Here is an 8,221-nt window from a genome sequence, read left to right as displayed (position 1 = left end):
ATGTTATGTACCTATTTCACTCTTAGGAATTTACCCAAGAGAAACCAAACTTTATACTCAAAGACTCATATACAAATGTTCATAGTAGCTTCATTTATAATAGTCCAAACTAGAGATAACTGAAATATTTATCAATAGGGAATGAATTAAACAAACTGTGGTGTATCCACACAGAGGAATACTACTCAGCAATAAAACAAAATGATTATTACTATACACGATAATATGGATACATTTCTAAATCATTATTCTGAGTGAAAGAAGTCAGGCAAAAAGAGTGCATATTGTATGATTCCGTGTATATAAAGTTCTAGAAAATCCAAACTAATATATAGTGACAGAAAGCCTGTTTGTGCTTTTCTGAAATTGAAAATTGAGAGAAGAATGCCTTATAAAAGTGAATAAGGAAACTTTCCAGTATAACTGAAATGTTCAATATCTGTACTGTGATGATGGTTTTATGGACATATATATGTCAAAAAAGGTCAAATTGTGCAACTTAAGTAAGTAAAGTTTATTATATTTTATATTTCAATGTCAACTGAATAGAATTATATTAATTTTCATTTGAATAATCTGTATTGAGTATTGTTCATAGTATATTAAACTTCAAAATTAAAATGTTAAGATGCAATATCAGTTTTCTATACCTATATTTTGATATTTTCTCCTTAAATTACTTAATTTTACTCAAATGTTCATAGATTAAAGTTGCTTATGGGTTGGGCACACTCGATTTTACCATCTTTTTTTTTTTTTTACAGTCAATTATACGTACAGATTAGTGGTTCCCGACCAAGAGTGGAGTGTGATTTTGCTCCTTTTCCCCTCCAGGAGACATTTAACAATGTCTGCAGACTTTTTTTTTTTTTTTCAACTTCCAATATGATTTATTTTCCCTAGAATAAGTATAAAATTAACTGTAGCAAGACAGTGCTCAGTATTACTTAAGCCACATTTTAGGCTGTTTCAGCTACCTCAGTATTTGTAAATCTGAGAATTCACATTCAAGTAACTAGAAAACTAAAATTTGACAAACACATTTAATCAATATTGATATAACTATACAAAATTTTACATGCAACATGTGGACATATTACAGAATTTGGCTTTTGTAAACTAGCTTACACGTCATCAAAGTTGCTCTTTGCTTATCTGTCCTAACATTTGAGGTGTTGCACCAGTAGAGCCTCTCCCTTAGCTTTTTACTACCGTGTTTCCCCGAGAATAAGACTTAGCCAGACAATCAGCTCTAATGCATCTTTTGGAGCAAAAATTAATGTAAGACCCGGTCTTATTTTACTACAATATAAGACCGGGTCTTATATTATATAATATAATATAATATAATATAATATAATATAATATAATATAATATAATATAGAATAGAACATAATATAATACAATACTGGATCTTATATTAATTTTGCTCCAAAAGATGCATTAGAGCTGATTGTTTGGCTAGGTCTTATTTTCAGGGAAACAGTATGTAAACAGATGATTCCTCCCCTTAAGAACAGGTGAAAAAAACCCAAAGTCCCCACCCAGAAAATAATGTTAATCCCAAATTATCAAATTCTAAAGTTGCAGGAGATGTAACACCAGAAATGGGTTATGGGCAACTCTAAGCCTCTTATCCAAGTAATACTATGGGAAGTTCAAGTGCTGACCAAAAGAACACACAGGTTTCTCATTAAACTTTGTTTCAATGGGTCTCAGAATTCTGTGACAGACTTTTGGTCAATTTGTTTCCACTAAAAAGTACTGATTTTAAAAACGAGTAACTTAAAAACTGCCACACAGACATTTTTTGGTTGACACAATTAGGAGGGTGCTACTGGCATCTAATGGGTAGAAGCCAAAATGCTATTAAGTATTCTACAATGCACAGTACAGCCCCCGAAACAAAGAATCATCCAGCTCAAATGTCAGTGGCACCAAAGTTGAGAAACCCGATGTAAATGATTAATTATTTCTTATGTGGAATGGTAATAAAACAAATGGAAATAAACTAAGACAGGAAAAATATATTTTCAATGCAGAAAAATCCAAATAAGCAATATGTTACTTTTGTTTCTTAGTAATAAAAAAGTGAAAGTTTGTAACTTAAACTACTTTAGAAAATCCACACATTTAGGATAGAGTAATATTATGGCATCTTTTTAAAATAAAAAAGGTTTTTCATTCTAACAGAGTAACTCCTAAAGAGACTTAAATTTCAAAATGTTTATAATTAACAGTCACATTTTTATAAAGAGAAGGGACTGATTACATTTTGTAGTAATTTAAACAGCGATAATGTCCTAAAATATCTAAAACAAAGGAAATTTTAATGTGAAATGATCTCTCTTGTTTCCCCAGCCCTTCTTTCAACACATATTTCTCAAACCTATTGTTTTCACTATTAGTTTCTCAGCAAACTTTTCTCATGGAAACAACCTAGCAAGTCTACGGAAAATTACAGCATAATCAATAAAATAAGAATTTACAATACATTATGTAATACTGCGATATTTTTCTATTATTTTAAAAACTATTTGTTAGCATTAAAAACAGTATTTTACAGGATCAACTTAGTAAATATATTTGTAAAGATAATAAATTCAGTTATACTGGTTAAATTCAGACATATTTCTCATGGTAAATTTTTAAAATTTGTTTTCTTAAGATGATCAGAACTTTCAGAAATGTCCCATATTTAGTCCCATTAGTTTAAAAGTATAAGTTATTTGACTTTTCATTATTTGTTATCATGTTATAACTTTACTTGTGTTAATATATTCTAAACCCACTCTAAAATTTAGACATAAACATAGTAGCACAGACTAACTGAAGATTAGATATGGGGTATCTTTCTAAATGTTGTTTTAGTTTGCTCAGTGGGAAAAAGAAACTCTGAAGCTTAACCCTGTTAATTAGCTTTTGGCAAACACAGCTACAATCAGTTGTAAAATCCTGTCTCGTGCTACTGTATGGAGGTTTAATAAAAAGTGCTGATAGCTGGAGCTTGCCCTTACTGTTCTAATATTAATCACACTTCCAACTTATTATTACTCGGATTTTCATTCTGCAAAGCAGACGATTAGAAGGAAGCAGGGGCAAGGGGCTATTTTTTTTAAATTTAATTTACAGTGTTTCTTAGAAGGGATAACCATGTCATCTTAGCTCTACAACACCCTTAAATCAATGTATGGTTTCAATAACTGAAGCGACCTAATGAAAATAATTTCAGATGCTGACTCCCAGTCATGGCAGCATGAAGGGTCCAGCAGCCCTTACAAGTATAATCAGGAAAGAACATGAATTCACCAGAAACTAGGCAAGCACTACTTAAACTGAACCTAGTTCTTATAAGAGCATGGTAGCTGTGTTTAATCCAGAGAAAGATCTAATAGAAACACCACAATGAAAGAAATACTATAGGAAGAGACAAGCCTAGGAATATGTTGTAGTTGTGAAAAGGACTTTAGGGAATGCAATTCCCACCAGCTTTGTCTGTGTTCCATAATTATTGTTAGGCAGCAAAAAGAAGCGTTTACGTTGGGAATTTGGATGAATATTTTTAAATGAAGAGTGCATATGCATGTTGTAAATAAAATCAATTGGCCTCTGATAAGAGGGTTGATTGCTGTAAAATAATAGGACACTCACCAACGTGTTCTGGGCAGGAAATTTTCCATTACAATTTTTCCTTATTCATATTTTTCTATCACTAAAGTATATTAAAAATAACCCTGCCCATGAATTTCTGTAACTAACTATATATCTGATGTTTCGATCACGCTCATTTCTCTTCCTATTATTATTATTAATCATTTCCCAGCTTATTTTGGTCTTTTTTGGATTCTACTAACATTTGTTGAGAAATTACTACACACTAGGTATTATGTTAAGAACTTAAAAAACATTCTTTTCCTTTGAATTCCAAACAATCTTATGTGAAGGTAATATTACATACCACATAGTTGTGAAAAATGAGGCTTACAGGATTAAATAATTACAGAAGTCCCACCTTAGCCACTGGGTATGCATTCCCAAACCCAAGGCAGAGGCCTAAAACCACAGTTAGTATGGAACCCTATATATCCTATATTTTTCCTATGTATACATACCTATGACGAAGTTTAATTTATAAATTAGGAACAGTAAGGGATTAACAACAACTGATAATAAAATAGAACAATTATAACAATAAACTGTAATAAGTTATGTAAATATGGCTTCTCTCTCTCTCTCTCTCTCTCTCTCCCCACCCCCCACCTACCCAATCTGATTACCTAGACTAAGCTACTACGTGACTAATGGGCAGGAAGCCTAGACAGCATGGTTATGCTTGACAAAGGGATGATTCACATCCCAGGCAGGACAGAGCAAGACAGTGTGAGATTTCATCATGCTACTCAGAACAGTGCACAATTTAAAACTTATGAATTGTTTATTTCTGGAATTTGCCATTTAATATTTTCAGATGGAGGTTGACCGTCCACAGGTAACGGAAACCATGGAAGGTGAAACTGTAGATAAGGTGGGACTCCTGTACTCAGTCATTCAGCTAGTAAGTGGCGGAGTGAGAACTTATGTCTGCCTGTCTCCAGAGTCAAAACCTTGCCTCCCTTACGCTTTCTATAGCACTTACCCTTTATATGCTTCTTCCTTTCCACGTGCCTTTCTTTTGCCCAAATGAAAGCATTGTGGACCAAGTCATAGGGTTCATATGTGTGTTTGTAAGGTTCGACACTGAGTTTTATCTTTGAACCACCCAAATTTGTTTTATATCAAAAGCAACGTGAAAAAAATAAAACAGCTAATTTAATTATGTATAGCTGCATAGCAAAACATGATAAAATAGTACCATTATTTTTATTATAAACATGTTTTAAATTTCTGTGGCATAGCTTAAATTGCCTCAATTATTAAATTTTAAAATTATGATTAATATTGTTACATCCAGGGGAAACTGAGATTATTCCAGGGATATTCCTAATTCTTGTCTATTTCATAGAGGCCTCCTCATCCAAGGGAAATGCCACTAGTGGAACAAGTGCAGATTCTAGCTGGAAGGGAGGGGTCATCTGGTTCAGCGTATTGAACATCTGTTAAATTCAGGGGTAATGCAGCCACTGGGGTCTGCTCTTGCCACCATATTCATTCATGAGGATGCTAGAGAACTAATAATTTAGAAACAGATGTGTGGCTGTCTGGGGAAAATATTTAGTTAAACACACATTTTTCTGAATGACAGATATGCTAGTTGTTCCGGTTCTAGGGAATTTCACCAACTAATGTGATTTAAAAACAAATCGGGATAGTGTGACTCTATGAATATTTATTTATTTTAATTATACATTTTATAATTATGTATATTCATATATAATGATGTACCGTGATAATGTAATATACTCAGCTGTTGACTGCCTCTTGACTTTCTCTAATGTAAAGTCACATAGTAACTGCTACGTTAACTCTATATTAAAGCTTCTTGTAGGAAAAAATCCTAACTATGCAAGGCACTAGTAATTTTGTTCCAGAGTTTTATCTCTGAACTTTATTAATGGTTAAAATATTTTAAAATTTAGATAACCCAGAAACCTGTGAAGTAACCAGGAAGTGCTATCTTCCCACATTGTTTGCTAATGTCTGCTGTTAATTCTGTGTTCACAAGAATGTTATGCTGGGTAAATAAAAGTTGAAAGATAAATTCCATTACTCACTTCGGTACCACAGAAGATTTCAACATTGTATAAAGTGGCTGCATGTGACAGTCATATATAACATTAAATAGTGTAAGTGACAGTTAAGTATCTGAAGTAGTTTAGATAAAAAGGAGGAATTGTTTGAACGATAAGATCACTCATGTAATTGAAGATAGCAGAAACTTGCAGCTGAACCTCGGGAACCAAGGGAACAAAGAAAAAATTCTCTCCTCATCTCTTATATGAATTCATTCTTTCCTGCAACAGAGCAGCTGCCAGCAAGTGACAGGAAACATGGCTTCCACCACCTATTAGCCTCAAGTCCATGGGGCCACTACCATAGACACCCAAAAGACCCAAAGAAAGACTTAGACTTCACCAGACTAGGCCATGTGCCAATGAAGTAACTGTGTTATGCAAAGATATGCACAGGAAATCAAATTCTTAGGAGAAATGTGATTTGAGAAGAAATCAATAGCTACAAAAACTCCATATCCATCAATATGTAGGTTTGCAAACTACAAATATATAGTGCCTATAAATGTCAGGAGTCTACTAGGGAATCTAAAGGGTGTTTTTCAAGCACTAGTAGCATTCATTTATATTTTTTAGTTTGCCGATGCATATCAACATACGTTTTTGGAAGATGGGTGATTTGGGTCTGATTTTTTGAAGATGGGTAAATGGGGAGATGAAGAGGATGGAGGAAAAAAGTGTTCTTTCAATAACTTGGAAATAAGCAAAATGGAAATTACTTAAGAAACTCTAAAAGTCAATCCGTAATGGATACATTATAAAATAAATAGAAACAATTGTTGTTGAGGCACAGATGGGCTCAAAGTCCCTTTGGCTATAATGCAACTCGTATTAGCATCTAAGGGAAGTATCATTCTCTTCCATTTTCTTAAACACGGTGGAATATATTGGTAGGCTAATGTTTCTGGTTAAAACAACAAAATCTTTTATGTAAAATATGAAAAACATCTTCTTAATGTGTCTATATGTTGGCAAGAAAGAAAGGAATATTAGAGGCAGGGCCTGAGTGACAGTGGGGATACTGAGAGGCTTTGAAATTATTTTTTTTTTTCTGAACCAAATGAACTTGAACAAAAGTTTTCACATACTTTGCAGAGTTTTATGACAGAAGTCATCAGACTCCATTACTTCAGTAATTCTCAGACTCTTAAAGGGCCATGGCTGAGGGAGAACTAGGTATAACATCATTTCATTACAGAGGACTTCAAGGAAAATGCCTGTATTGTCATATTTCTCCTGAGCAGAAGGGAAAAAAATATTCCCTTGAGAACATATAACGACAAACCTGTCTTTTCAAATAATGACAGCCTGAATTCACACTACCTGAGTGATAGACAAACAAACTAAAGCTATAAATTTGGCTTAGTGAGCTTAGACTGTACCTACAGACGCAAATGTCAATGGTTCTGGAAAAGAAATATCCCAGGCTTCAAAGTGTTTCCACATATAAAGTTTCAAGGCAAATTAAGCACCTCATAGTAAAAAAAAAAAAAAAAAAAAAAAAAAAAAAATACAAAAAAAAAAAAAAACAATACAAAAAAAAAAACACAGAAAACATATAAAAAAACAAGACACCATAAACAGCACCAGAAGACATTACAAACAGCAAAATCTGACCCGCAAAGATATCATTCATGGCAACTATAGGCATTTTTTAAAAATAGAGAAATTTAAAATAATCATAAAGAACAAGAAGATTGGGGGAAGAATCAAAAGAATTCCTAGAAATAAAAATATAACATTTAAAATTTAGAAATTTTAAAGTCCAGTTAAAAGCTAAAGAAAAAATGCAGAATTCGGTCCTGAGTAATGAAAGAATATTAAGTATGGTAACATGATTAAAGACATAGACGAGTTAACAGACGTAAGGGATTCTAAATGGAAAGGAGAGTATGGGGCAGAGTTGTTATCTAAAGGTATAAAGGCTGAGAACTTGCCAGAATTTGAAAGACAGCAAATCCAGATACAAGAAACACAATGATTTTTAAATAAAAATAAATCCAATATGAAAATGTAACTTAAAAAACACAAAAAAAATAAACGAAATCTACACTTAAACACATGATAATGAAATGAAAAAACACCAAAGGCAGAGACTAAACATCCAAAGCAGTCAAAGAGATATTTTGGTTATTGACAAAGGAGCAATAATTAAACAGACATCTGACATCTTTAGTGGCCTTGACCCACTCCCCCAGGAGTCAAAAATTTGTGTGTAACTTTTGACTCCCCAAAAACTTGCCTGTCCCTCAGTAGCAGTGGGGGACTGGTTTCAGGACCCGGTGGATACCAAAATACACAGATGCTGATTTCCTATATAAAATGGCATAGATCAATGCATACAGTCAGCTCTCCACATCTGTGGACTCCCAACGGTGGATAGAAAACAGTACAAGTATTTATTGAAAAAAAAATCTGCATATAAGTGGATCCTTGCAGTTTAAACCCATATTATTCACGGGTCAACTGTATAACTGTTCCACACTCAGAC

Source organism: Rhinolophus ferrumequinum, chromosome 4 (assembly GCF_004115265.2).
Source record: "Rhinolophus ferrumequinum isolate MPI-CBG mRhiFer1 chromosome 4, mRhiFer1_v1.p, whole genome shotgun sequence".
In the NCBI taxonomy this organism is placed as follows: domain Eukaryota; kingdom Metazoa; phylum Chordata; class Mammalia; order Chiroptera; family Rhinolophidae; genus Rhinolophus; species Rhinolophus ferrumequinum.
This window is presented reverse-complemented; position numbering follows the sequence as displayed.